We start from the raw sequence: 14,400 nt of genomic DNA on the forward strand, positions 1-14,400 counted from the left end.
GTGACAGTTACTGCTATGTCACCAATGAATTTGAGGTCTGCAAGCTTTTTAAGTTGTTCTTTGTCGTTCAGTTCCAGAAGGATGTCGCCACTAGTCATCCTTGTAGCTTTGAATCCTGGGCCTAGTGTGTCTCTTAGGCACTTCGAAACTTTGAAGGGAGATAGTTTTCTGGCTGTTATACTGCCGTCACTGTGGATTACATGGTACTTTGCAAAGTTGTCGTAACTCTTGAAGAAAAATCGAGTGGTTGCTTCGTTGCGCCCCCTTTTTAGAGGACGATCAGTTAGAGAAATGGATGGAGTAGCCATAAAAAGTATTTGTCTTCGGCAGCAGCGCCAGCCGCCCACCACCGAGCCCAACATGGGGACGCCACAAGGCTTGTATCTCAAGACTTGTGAACGCCAGCTGTACGCCACTACTATAACCGTACATGGTGTAACCAAGGCTGGTTAGCCACACAAGGTTAACCCTCGCCGCCAGGAAATTAGAGTAGAAAAAAAAGATAAGGAAAAGAGTGGAGAGAAGGAAAGGTGCAGAAGAAAGATTATAGATGGAGAGGGGGACAGGAAAAGGCGACTGCCGATTTCCCCCGGGTGGGTCAGTCCGGGGGTGCCGTCTGCGTGAAGCAGAGGCCAAAGAGGTGTGTTGCCGCCGCCGAGGGGCCGTAAAGGTCCAAACACCCGGCATTGGCTCAACCCCCAGGATCCCCTTTTCCCCGGACACGGCTAAGCCGCGCACGGCTACACGCGGGAGGGTCCAACCCTCGTGTGCTCGGGTACGTGGTGTCGCAACACACCAAACGCCTGCTTGCGCAGACGCCCCTGTGCGGAGGTGGACAAAATTAATCCGGAGTTCCCCACTATGGCGTGCCACAAGATCAGATTGTCATGTTGGCATATAAAACACCAGAATCTAATGTTCTTTTTTTAGTGGTCCTTTAAGCTGTAGCATTCACTATCTCTGCAACTCATGCTTAAAGTATTTTCCATAAAGATTTAATAAACAGTAAACATAAGTGTCTGCTTATATTTTAATTAGTGGTGATACGTGATGACTATTAGAACGGTGGCACGACGAAATAGAATTGTAATACAGTGTGTGAGGTCACGATGACGGACATCGAGGAAATGACAGTCTCCATAGAGGTCCTTGACATCGACATCAACTGACTGCCCACAAACTTTTGAGTTCACTGCGTGATCTTGTGCAGCCTGTGCTTTGCGAGTCGATTAATTTAGTTGGTCAGGTGGTGGTTGGCACATATTGTATTTGCAGCCTATGTACATTTCATACAGTGGAGTGGAATCTCGCACATTACTTACGGAGCACATGAAGCGAACCTGATGTGTAGTGGTAATCTTAGTAATGATCGACAGTCATGTTCCTCTTCGAGCTCCTAATGCTGTTTGCCAACACAAGCAGCAGGAGTTGCTCAAGATAGCGTGAAAGAGATTCACTGAAAAGTGGCATACGCCCAGGGTCACATACTCAATCACCCAAGCTGTTCTGATGGTTGATCATGAACCCACTTCCTCAACATAGGAGCCCAATCTCTTCCCATTAGACCATGGGCTACCCATTGACACAAATGGGTGGGAAAATAGAGACAAACACCCGAAAATATGAAGTATCCTAAGAATGGTAATCACATTAATTAATACTAGATGTTCTGGACGCTTTGGTTTACTAATTATTTTTCTTATTTGTGCTGGATTGATGATGATGTGTGGTGTTTTGTGGCGCAAGGGCCAGGTTTGGCCAAAGAGCGCCATGACAAGTGGTAGTGTTAACGATGTAATATGGAAGATGTGACTTGGCTGTAAAGTGGCCTAAAAATAGTCGCTGTGAATGCGTAAAATCTATGTACTATAAAATTATGGCGATGACTAATGACGAATACTATGAACATTAAAATCCATCGTAGAAGAATGATGCAAAATAAAAATATATAGGATGGTAAAATTACATGTAGCACTGCTGCCTCACCAGAGCCCTTGTAACACAAGGGCCTAGAGGCATGTGCTATACTAAAGAGCTATCGCAGCGGCATCCTCTGAACAGAGGACCCGCTACGAACATGTGGGGCTAAAAACATGCAAGACAACATCTTTCAGAAAACTTAGGACTGCGTTGATGTCAAATAAAGGTTCTGGGCCGAGTAGCATTACGGGATGTAGGGGGATGTGCTGGCGGTATGCTAGGGAAAAATGTTTCCGTCTTTCTGATTCGGCTGCCCGACAGTCCAGGAGGACGTGGAGGACGGTCAGCCTCTCCCCGCATCTACCACAGGTTGGAGGATCATTTCCAGTGAGTAGAAAGTTATGTGTGCCATACGTGTGTCCTATTCTGAGGTGACAGAATAGGACTTCTGTTCGCCGTGATTTTGTTACGGAGGGCCAAGAACCTAACTGTGGCTTTATTACGTGCAGTTTATTATTTACTTCTGCGTCCCACATACGTTGCCAGTGGTTTCGCAGTTTTCTTCTTAAGAAAGGCTTCAGGTCTGTGACAGGGACTGAAGCAGTAGGACTAACTGCATGCAATGAAATGGATGTGGCCATCTGGTCCGCTAGTACGTTTCCCTCAATGCCCCTATGTCCAGGCACCCAGCATATAATGACATGCTGGTTAGACATATACGCTCTACAGAGAATGGAATAGAGCTCAGTAATTACGGGGTTTCTGTGTTTACAGTGTGACTTCAAGGCTTTCTCGACGCTTAAGGAGTCTGTAAATAAAATTGTTTTTTGAATATTTGATTTTCTGATATGTTTCACAGCCGACAATAGTGCATGGGCCTCAGCCGTAAATATACTTGTTTCAGGGTGCAGTACACCGGATTCCGAGAACGATGGACCAATGGCTGCGTAGGACACCCCGGCATGCGACTTAGAAGCGTCTGTGTAAAACTCTGTGCACGAGTACTTGTACTGGAGCTCCAAGAAATGCATTTTGATATGTGTCTCTGGCGCATGTTTAGTGACCTCTACAAAGGATGTGTCACACTCTATCAGCTGCCACTCCCAGGGCGGTACTAGCTTAGCTGGAGGCATTAGGCGTTGTTCAAGAACTGGGACATCCATTTCCGTGCTAAGTTCTCTTGCACGCAGTGAGAAAGGAAGTCTAATAGAGGGTCTGTTATGAAAAAGTGTTTCACACGTCAAGTCGTTAGCGGTGGTGAAACGCGGATTTTCCTTATTAGAGCGAACCTTGAGAAAATATGTTAAGGTGATGTTTGTTCTCTGAAGATGGAGTGGCCACTCATCTGACTCTACATATAGGCTCTCAACAGGGCTTGTCCTAAACGCGCCAGTGGCCAGACGGATACCCAGATGGTGAACCGGGTCTAACATCTTAAGCGCGCTCGGTGCCGCAGAGTGATAAACTACGGCACCGTAATCTAACCGTGATCGAACTAGGCTCTTGTAAGTATTCAATAAACACTGTCTGTCGCTACCCCACGTTGTGTGGGATAGGATTTTAAGTAGGGTCATTGTCCTTAGACATTTTTCTTTAAGGTATTTAATGTGCTGAATAAAAGTAAGCTTGGAGTCAAGTATAATACCTAGAAATTTGTGTTCTTTGTTAATAGGTATTTGATGTCCACACAGTTGGACACAAGGATCTGGAACAAGGCCTCTCTTTCTAGTAAAAAGAGCACAAGAGCTTTTGTGGGGGTTGATTTTAAATCCGTTCGTGTCTGCCCACTTGGAAACCTTGTTCAAGCCCTGCTGCACCTGTCTCTCGCATACTGCGAGGTTACAGGATTTGAAGCCGATTTGAATGTCGTCTACGTAGATGGAATAAAAAATGGCAGGTGGTAATGAAGCACGAAGCGTGTTCATCTTCACAATAAATAGCGTACAGCTAAGCTCGCCTCCTTGGGGTACGCCTGTTTCTTGTGTGAAAGGTCGTGACAATACGTTGCCAATTTTCACGCGGAAGATGCGATTCAACAAATAGCTTTCAATTATTTTCAGCATATTTCCGCAGATGCCCATTCCCGACAAGTCTCGCAAGATGCCGTAACGCCATGCTGTGTCATATGCCTTCTCCATGTCAAGAAATATTGATAAGAAGAACTGTTTATGTACATATGTATCACGAATATATCCTTCAATGCGTACAAGATGATCTGTTGTCGACCTGCCTTCTCTGAAACCACACTGATAAGGATCTAGTATATTGTTGAGTTCAAGAAAATGCATGAGTCTCCGATTAATCATTTTTTCAAAAAGCTTGCACATGCAGCTTGTAAGAGCTATTGGGCGATAGCTTGCCGCCCGGGATGGGTCTTTCCCCGGCTTCAAAACAGGGACCACAATTGCTTCTTTCCATGTATGTGGAAGGTATCCAGCAGCCCAAATAGTGTTGAAGAGTGCGAGTAGTGTAACTTGTGTGTCAGAGTGCAAGTTTTTGATCATGTCATACATGACTCGGTCAGGTCCCGGTGCAGTGCTCTTGCATGAAATCAAGGCAGCTCTTAATTCGGCAATACTGAATGGCCGGTTATACGCCTCGTCATGTCTGCATTTACGTACAAATGGCTTGAGTTCTTCTATTTCTTTGTATTTAAGGAATGATTCAGAATAGTGTATTGAGCTCGATACACGCTCAAAGTGTTCCCCAAGAGTGTCTGCCCGGTCTTGCAAGGTATCCCCTTCGTCATTCACCAAAGGCAACGGATGGATTTGTTGCCCTTGCAGCTTTCTCAAGCCATTCCACACTTTTGCCTCCTGCGTGTAAGAATTAATGCCAGAGAGGAACCTCACCCATCTTTCTCTCTTTGCCTGACGTCGTGTCCGCCTTCCCTGTGATTTAATTTGTTTAAAGTGCATTAGATTTTCGGCATTAGGTGATCTGCGCAATACACCCCATGCCTTGTTCTGTCTCCTTCGCGCCTCTCTACAGTTTTCGTTCCACCAGGGAACACGTCTTCTTAGTGAACCACCATTCGTCTGTTGAATAAACTTCTCGGCTAAATCAATAATAAAAGCAGTAAAATATGCAATGGCATCATCTATAGTAAAATTATTTATAAAATCTGGTGATAAATAAGATGATTCTTTAAAATGCTCCCAATCCGCCGATGCTAGTTTCCATCGAGGAATATGCGGAGGGTTCTCATGCAAAGTAGTCAGGTTTAAAATTACCGCGAAGTGGTCACTTCCATATAAATTGTTGATCACGGACCATTCTAGGTGAGGCATAAGAGAAGGAGAACCGATTGCTAAATCTATTGCTGAATATGTGTTGTGTTGGACACTGTAATACGTCGGCTCCTTCTAGTTAAAAAGGCAGGCATCAGAGGTCAAAAGAAAATTTTCAATTATTCGACCTCTAGCGTCGCATCGCGAATCTCCCCACATCGTGTTGTGGGCATTAAAATCACCCACGAGTATGTAGGGGTCAGGAAGCTGATTAATTAAGTTATGGAAATCGGTTTTATTCCAGTGAGAGTTAGGCGGTATGTATAGAGAGCACACAGTTACCAGTTTGTTAAAAAGGATTGCCCGAACCGATACGGCCTCCAGGGGCGTCTGGAGGGCAATCTGTTGACAAGCTACAGATTTATCCGCAAATATTGCAACACCGCCGGAGGCGTGAGCCTCGTTGCGGTCTTTGCGATAGATTATGTGCTGACGTAAAAAGTTTGTCTGTGTGGGTTTCAGATGTGTCTCTTGAACACACAGCAACCTTGGATTATGTTTGTGTAACAGTTCTTTAATGTCGTCGAGGTTACGTAAAAGTCCTCGTACGTTCCATTGTAATATTTGTGTTTCCATTATGATAATGTGTTGGGTGCTGTGTGTTTAAGAGATAAGGATTAATTCACGGGCCTTTTTCAGGCGCCGTAACGGGAGTTTTGTCTTTTTTGGAGCGGTCGAGAGCGCCTCGCAGCTCCTTAGGCGCTGGTGGCGCCGGCTTGCTAATGGTTGTGTCCATCGCCTCTTGCGAGGCTCTGAACACGCGCTCTTCCGAGCGCTTTGTTTGGCGTGAAGGCCTCGGCACGTTGGACGAGGCCTTTGGGGGCACCTGCCCGGAGGTTGATGGCCCCGTCTGCTCGGTTGGCGCAGCAGCGCTAGCTGCAGCCGCCGGGAGGGCAGATGGCGTTACTGCCGCCTCACTGGGTGTGAGTCGGACAGCAGCCGGAGACCGTTGTGGCGCTGCCCCCTGACGCGCCACTTCGGCAAATGTGTTTTTGGGCAGGTAGGATACTCGCCTGCGTGCCTCCTTGAAACTAAGATTTTCTTTAACTTTTATTGTCACAATTTCTTTTTCTTTTTTCCAGGATGGGCACGACCGCGAGTATGCGGCGTGCTAACCTTCACAGTTTACACAATGGAGAGTGTTCTCGCAAGCTTCAGAGGTATGTTCGTGGGCACTGCACTTCGCACAGATTTGACGGCCTCGGCAGCTCTGCTAACTGTGGCCAAAACGTTGGCATTTGAAACATCTGAGCGGATTGGGCACATACGGCCTAACACGGAGGTTGATGTACCCTGCCTCGATTGACTCGGGCAGGACACTTGATCCGAAGGTGATTATCAAGTGCTTGGTTGGGATTTCTTTGCCATCTCGCCTCATCCTAATTCTTTTCACATTGATTACATTCTGTTCACTGAAGCCCTCCAAGAGTTCAGCCTCAGTGAGCTCCAGCAAGTCATCGTCTGACACAACGCCGCGGGTGGTGTTCATTGTACGGTGCGGGGTAACTGTTATGGGGGTCTCTCCAAATGACACTAGTTGCGGTAGTTTTTCATATTGTTTTACATCGCGGAGCTCCAAGAGGACGTCGCCGCTTGCCATCCTCGACACCTTGTATCCTGGACCAAAAACATCAGTCAGGGACTTTGAAACAGGGAATGGTGAAATGTTTCGCACTGCTTTGTTTGGTTTTTCGGAATGAATAACGTGGAAGCGGGGAAAATTCTGAGTTTGGCGTCCAAAGAACTTGAAGACATCTTCGGTGCGCCCTCGTTTCTGAGGGCGATCAGCAAGGGAGGGGAAAAAAGTTTCCATGAAAAATGTATACATTCGGCAACAGCGCCGACCGCCCACCACGGAGCCCAACGAGGGGACGCGGCAGAGCTTGCATACAAGTCTGCACGACGCCAGTCGTACGCCGTCACTATAACCGAATATGGTGTACCCAAGGTTGGATAGCCACACAGGGTTAACCCTTGCCGCCAGGAGAAAGGAACTAAATGGAAAAGAGGAGAAGACAGGAAAGGCGGAAAGTGAGAGAAAGACGAAGGCTGGAGGGAGAGAGAGATAGGAAAAGGCGACTGCCGATTTCCCCCGGGTGGGTCAGTCCGGGGGTGCCGTCTACGTGAAGCAGAGGCCAAAGAGGTGTGTTGCCTCTGCCGGGGGGCCTTAAAGGTCCGAACACCCAGCATCGGCTCAACCCTCAGGATCCCGCTTTCCCCGGACACGGCTAAGCCGCGCACGGCTACACACGGGAGGGTCCAACCCTCGTGTGCTCGGGTCCGTGGTGTCGCAACACACCAAACGCCTGCTTGCGCAGACGCCCCTGCGGGGTGTGCTGGATTGTTTTTTCTGAAAGCACATGACATCCAGACAGCATAAGAAGCTAGTAAAAAGTCAAGTTTAGCATTCTAGAGTTGCAACAGGTACTTTGTAATTTATTTGAGGTATCGCTGTTGTGTAAATGTGCTTGAAAGGCTTAGAATTGGTTTGCTAACATTTACTTAAACATACAGGTTCACATTGGTCGGAGGAATGCACATTGAGAAGGTTATCCTGGCACAGCTTACCATGGCCTGCCATGGTGGACCAGGGAAGTTTGCAACGGCCTTGCTTCACCGTATGTTCACAGAGGAGGAGCTCATGGGCCATTTACGCTTTGGAAATAACACCAAGGCGCAAAAAAGGCTCTTGATCCCACCAGGGTGAGCGCTGTTATAGGCAAGTGCCATATATCCTTTCTGGTTGCATTTCTACATCCACATTGTTTTCTAAAATTAGCAACTTGCCAACGGCATAACAAACGACTTTCAAGTAACCCGTGTGTGCAGTTGTGTGCTACGATAGTTTACCATTTGGAATGACTGTTTATATTGCTACGGCACAATATGTGCGATCACGAAAGGCCAGCAGTGTGAAGACGACGACGACGATTTGAAGCTAGCGCGGGCTGTTGCCTCTTGGCCAAGCGCAGCGTATTACAACAATTGATCTCAAGTGTCTAATGCCACGACACTCACATGGCTCTAAAATTTAAAAGTTTCCTTCATTGCCAGAAGTTTTTGGCGGCTCCACCAGATGAAATGAGCTGCATTTGCCCATTAGCAGTGCTACTTGGCTGTCATTGCAATGAATGTGAAGCATGCTCCAAATCTAGTGGCATGGGGGACATGTTTAAGTAGTCTGAAAGTGTTATTCTAATACACGAATTGCTGAGAAGCTATGCTCTAGTGTGGTTACTGCTCAGCTCGAGGAGCAGCACATTCACCACATTTCAGCAATCAAAACAGCTCTCCAGGTTCTAGGATGTGAAACAGTAGTTTCACCAATTTTAACAGACCACATTGAATTAAAGTTGCTCCTATCTTGATGGAGGTTCATGTGATGCCAGATAGCGGCCTTTCAGCAGAGGGAACATGAGTTGTGTGGCAATTTTCTTTTGGTTGTTTCAATCAAAGAAACAACAGGCACAAAGTTCCCAGCATCACTGTCAACAGTACTGTGTTTAGTAGACGCTCACTCTTTCTAAGCACCTAAGCTACGACTCTTGTTTAGTAACATGCACTTTATCACTTTGTATTCTAAGATATTAAAAAAGATTGTGTTGCTTTTCCCCATATACTTCAATAAATTAAAAATTGGTCCTTGGCGACTGCTGTATAAAGCTTCTTACAGACCATCGGCCATGTCCATTACTCCCATTCTGAAATTGTTCGAATTTGCTTCCTGCTTCCTTACATCACTTGCCTCTTTACAGGGTTATTATGAACCATTGCTAAGTAGATTATGGGCTTAAATTTATAAACAAAAATGAATGGACTTTCCTGTCGCTCTTGTTTAGCCCGTTGAGGATCGCATTCTGGGGAGAAATATGCCTCTCGAATTTAGCAGTTATATTTCTGTTTTTAATAAACTGCTCTTCATAACATAGTATGCAATGGCAGAAACTTGCTAACTTTCAGAATACTAGGATGTGAACATCATTGTACATTATTGTGATAGCTGTTCATTATTGAGAAACCATGCAATATTCGATTTGCTTGTGGCATTATTCAGCGCGGTCTCAAAAATCGCTATTTGCGCATCCCCAATATTTTTATTCAGATTTAAGTTCTTCAGAGCGACTTTCCGAGAAAAAGAACTGGTAAATAATTTTTATGTGGCAAAAACCTTTCAGTATTTGCAGTTTTACATGTTTATTTTTCTATGTAGAATAAAGGAGCATAATTTTTTTAACGAAACTTACAAAAATTTGTTTTATAGTAAACTAGGTGAAGTGGCAACACTCCCAAACTACTGCAATGACACCAAGGAGCTAAGTGAATATTCAGTTTTGAATAAATTCAAGGGACGACAGCACAACAAGAATATTTTCTAGAAGTGCCAGAAGGTTGCAGCAGCTCCAGTGGGACGCTATGCAAAATTTTGTTCTGAAAAGGCGCATTTTTTCAAAATGTTCCGTCAAAATTTGGTGGTCAAAATTTCCGGAGTACCCCACTACGGCGCGCCTCATAATCAGAATGTGGTTTCTGCACGTACAACCCTGCAATTTAATTTTAAGTGGTGTGACTGCCAAAATTGCAAAGCTTGAATTTGCTTCTTCAAACGCATGGAAGTACAGAAGGAACTGATTCACGTTTCTTTTCAAAGGGAAATTGTATGATCCAGATATTTAGATGCTGTTCATGTCAAGAGACTGAAGTGGTGTGACTGCCAAAGTTTGCAAAGTTTGAATTTGTTGCTTCGAACGTAGGGAAATACAAAAGGAACAAAATAAATATAGAATCAGCCTGGTTGACTTGGCATAGCTGAAAAATATTTCAAGCCTCGGAGGTTCAGTTGATCACTTAAGGAAACCGAAAAGTTCAAGTTTCTTGCAAGAAGCTTCGTGTTGAAGGTGAACAAATTAGCTTTGGTGGCTGGCGCAAAAGTGTATGTTACCCATCATTACATAGCCTTACATGTCTGCTATGCATGTGACCAGTAACGAAAGGTATTCTTTCAGTGCGATAAATTATTTTTTATAATGTGCATTTGTGGACCACACGCACAGCATAAATATATGAAGCCATGTCATCTAGGAAGGAAAGATTGTTAATATAATTAGCCTTATGAACTACTCAACAAACTGTGACTGCCTTGTTTATCATTACAAAGGCAGGTGTCGTCAAGCGCCGCAGTCTCGACTCGTACTTCTTTAACATGAACGCCAAAAGTGGTCGCCAACGATGATGCCTGACCACATAAGACTGAACGCGGCACATATGACTTATAGATGAGCACGTTCCAACTCTGAAACAGTGGCAACACGCAACACGACAAGAAATTTGTTCATACTTGTGTAGGTTTTCAGTTTTAATTATGAAGGTGTTTTCTACTTGCATCGTCATTGGGTTCCAAGTAGCAGAGCACATGTGTCCTGCACACTGTATGTCGCATTGCATTGCAGTGCGACATGTCCTTTAGAATGCTTTGTATGAATATCAGCGCTCCTTCTATATTTAGTGTCTACATAATAGCAGATATCTATCTCTTTTTTTAAACTGCATGGAACATGTCATTTAGCACTGCAGGACTCCCTCAAGAATTTAACACGTATTGATATTTTGTGTGGAATGGCAGTATGGTTTACCCAGCCCACACCAGGCACAAGCCTCGTCACGTTAGAGCATGCGTTTCTTGGCAATAAAATGCAGACCCCAACACCGCTTCTCTGTCATCTGTATTGCAGACGAAGCCAGCTTTGTCGCCTGCACAACAGGCCGGCAAGCTTGTGCGCAGATCCGAGAATAGTCAGTCTGACAAAAATTTAAAAAAAATGTTTTCGGATTTAAAAATAATACCTTTTTAACTTCACACATGCATAGCAGCCAATGATGTATCACATATTTTGGCCAGCTACCAAAGCTGTTTTTACCTTGAACGTGAAGCTTCTTGCAAAACATTAGAATTTTCGTTTCTTTACAGGTAATAGGCTAAACCTTAAGAACTTCAAATATTTTTCTACTATACGGTGTCACCTGTGCTACCATTCTATTTAATTTCTGTCCTTTGAATTTTTTGTTACGAAAAAAAGAACGTATTGCAATTTTACTCACTTTTGCCGGTGCCAAGCACTTGAGGTATTGAAAGATTTGAAAAATTGGCTATTTTGGCAGTTGCATCACTTCACCGTGTTTACATGCACACGTCAATACAATGTGCATTTGAAAACCAATGTTGATTTATGTCATCTAGCTCAGCTGAGAACGAAAACAAACTGTCACCAAAATACTACAAAACATCTGGCAAAAATAAGTAAAAGTGGCTAACGAGTTTTCAACTCTAGTAAACACATGGCAATATTTTCAGCTATACCTGTGGTGTCGAAAAAACATCACAGTGCATCGAAAAAAGCACAGTGCATCTGTGCCATTATCAGAGTTGATCAGTAAAAACTGCATTTTACATAACTTCATAAAAATGGTTTATTGCTATCTAAAATACACAAGAAAAAATTAATAGCTGTACGTCGGCTTAGATTTAATATGCAACAACATATCTGCATTAAGGGCAATGATGTGCCTTTCATGTTTGCATGAAACCAGGTTTTGTAAGCTTTTCGTTATCTCTCCGTGCCAGTGAACAAAATTGAAATGGAACTCACACAAGGAGTAACTTTGTAGTATTCCAGCGCATCACTAACATCTGTGTTTTTCTTATACAACAATGTGAAGCAGTCAATATGAGTAACTCGCTTGATATGGAATGACCTGCGCGACAACGTTATCATGGCAGAAAACAACGGGATCATGCAACAGCAATGCATCATAATAAATTGCTCCCATAAGCATCACTGTTGCTATTGCCATGTTTCAAAAGGAGATAAGGCTTACTGAAATTGGCACACACCATTCAACCACCAAATAAGGATTGTACAGAGTGATCCTTTTTCAGTTTTACAGATTTTTTTAAGCTGCCTTAGCGAGGTGGATTATTCAGAGGTGGACATTACTAACACAAGAACTGGAAACACATTCAACTGATTCTCACAAATTTATTAATTCACTTATAACATCACGGCACATACTTCAGTTTCCAAATTGTAGCCAGTGTGTTTCAGACGTATTCACTTGAAATTAATTTTCAGGAGTTTCGAGATGATTTCATAAATGTAGGGGAAATAGATGGGCATTCCAGCTACTTTTGTGCTTCAATGCATAACAGTGCGTTTTGTTAAAAAAAGTGCAAGAACAGTGCATTTCTACAGCCAGTTTGATGCAATATGTCTCGGTACTGGTGTCATTCTGGAAATTCATTCTAAGTGCATACACCTTATAAGATTAGCGGCTACAAATCGTAAAAGATTTAGTAGGAACTGAGTTTTTGTTAATTAAATTACCTTCATTTCTCACGGTGTCTTGATTTCTCATGCAAGTAATGTTTGGCACTCTGTATCTAGAATTATGTTAGCTGCAACAGCCAGTCTTTAATAAATTCCATAAAACTTAAAAAGACAACCACCTATCATATCAGGTCTCAGCGAGTGCTGTGGGCTAAAGCGAATCGTTCCATCGTTATAGTACCACTGGCTACCTAATAGAGAAAGCAAATACCTTTTATGATAGTTCTGATTTACAGTCATGTCAGTCTCCTTGTAATTTATTTATTTAGGTATTTACTTTTAAGATTCATTTCTTTTGGGAAAGGTGTTTTACTTGAGGGCCACACAGACTACATCTGTCGGTATTCATTTTCTTTATGGTGTCAAGCTGCAGGGAGTTTGTAGTTTGCAGTAGTTATTAGGAAGCTTCTGATATTCTCAAACTACAAATGGTTGTACGATTACACAGATGTTTGGTTACACATAAACAGTTCACCTACAAAAATGTTCTTTCTTTGAGCAGTTACAGGTATTTAATCTCTTCTAGCGCGCTCTTGAGAGCGCTGATTCGGCGTCGATGACGTCGGCGATTTTTCAGCGACCTTTACAACCTTCTCGGAGGCGCTGGAGGATCGTGAAGTACGCGCTGAAACTCGCGTCCCAAACCGTGGAGTTCGGATTAGCTTTGGGACCTGCGGAACGGTAGTCTTCGAGGCCCACCTTCGATGTTGATGGAGAAGCACTTGCTGCTGCCACCAGGGGGCAGGCGGAGTGATTACCGGGCCACTATCAGCTTCCGCGGTAGACTCCCGAGTGATTTGTTACGCTGCCCCCCGTCACGCCACCTCGGAAAAGCTTGTGTGATCTAAGTACGAAAGACGTTTTCTTGCTTCGTGAAATGTATTATTTTCTTTGACCTTTAATGCAATAATTTCTTTTTCTTTCTTCCATTTGGGGCATGTCCTGGAGTAGGCTGGATGGCTTCCTTCACAATTCACACAAAGTGGAGATGAGTCGCAAGTGTCTGATGGATGTTCATTCGAGCAGCATTTCGCGCAAGTCTGCCTTCCTCGGCATGTCTGGAATCCATGCCCATAACTCTGACACTTAAAGCACCGTCGAGGATTTGGAATGTACGGCCTAACACGTACTGTGATATAGCCTGCATCCACTGTACTAGGCAACACACTGGTAACAAAGGTTGGTACAGTGTGCTTTGTTCGAAGTTGTTCTTTATTCCTGTGGACTAGAATTCATTCTACCTTGATGACATTTTGGTCCTGAAAACCTTCAAGCAACTCTTCATTACCAGTGGCCATGAAGTCGTCTTCAGAGATTACTCCACGGCTCGTGTTCATGGGTCGATGTGCGGACACAGTGACCGCTACATCGCCTATGCATTTCAAGTCATTCATTTACTTACATTGGGTTTTATCTTTCAATTCAAGGAGCAGATCTCCATTGGACATCTCTGGCTTTGTAGCGAGGTCCTATCGTGTTGCCAAGGGATTTCGCCACCAAAAAGGGGGAGAATTTACGTACGCTCGTGTTGCTTTCACTATGGATTACATGGTAATTAGGGAAATTTTCTTCATTGATTTTGAAAAAGAATTGAAAGGTTGCATCGGTGCGCCCGCTTTTTAGAGGGCGATCAAAGGTAAGTGGTTTACTAGAAGCCATATAGAGGTCCTGAGTTCAGCAGCAGTGCCAAGCGCCCACCACCGAGCCCAACATGGGGACGGAGAAGGTCTTACGAGTAAGACAAGCGCTCGCCAATTGTACGGTGCTACTATGACCCAATCTGGAGTACCCAAGGTTGGCCACCCACA

The sequence above is a fragment of the Dermacentor albipictus genome, unplaced genomic scaffold, assembly GCF_038994185.2.
Source record: "Dermacentor albipictus isolate Rhodes 1998 colony unplaced genomic scaffold, USDA_Dalb.pri_finalv2 scaffold_22, whole genome shotgun sequence".
Classification (NCBI taxonomy): Eukaryota; Metazoa; Arthropoda; class Arachnida; order Ixodida; family Ixodidae; genus Dermacentor; species Dermacentor albipictus.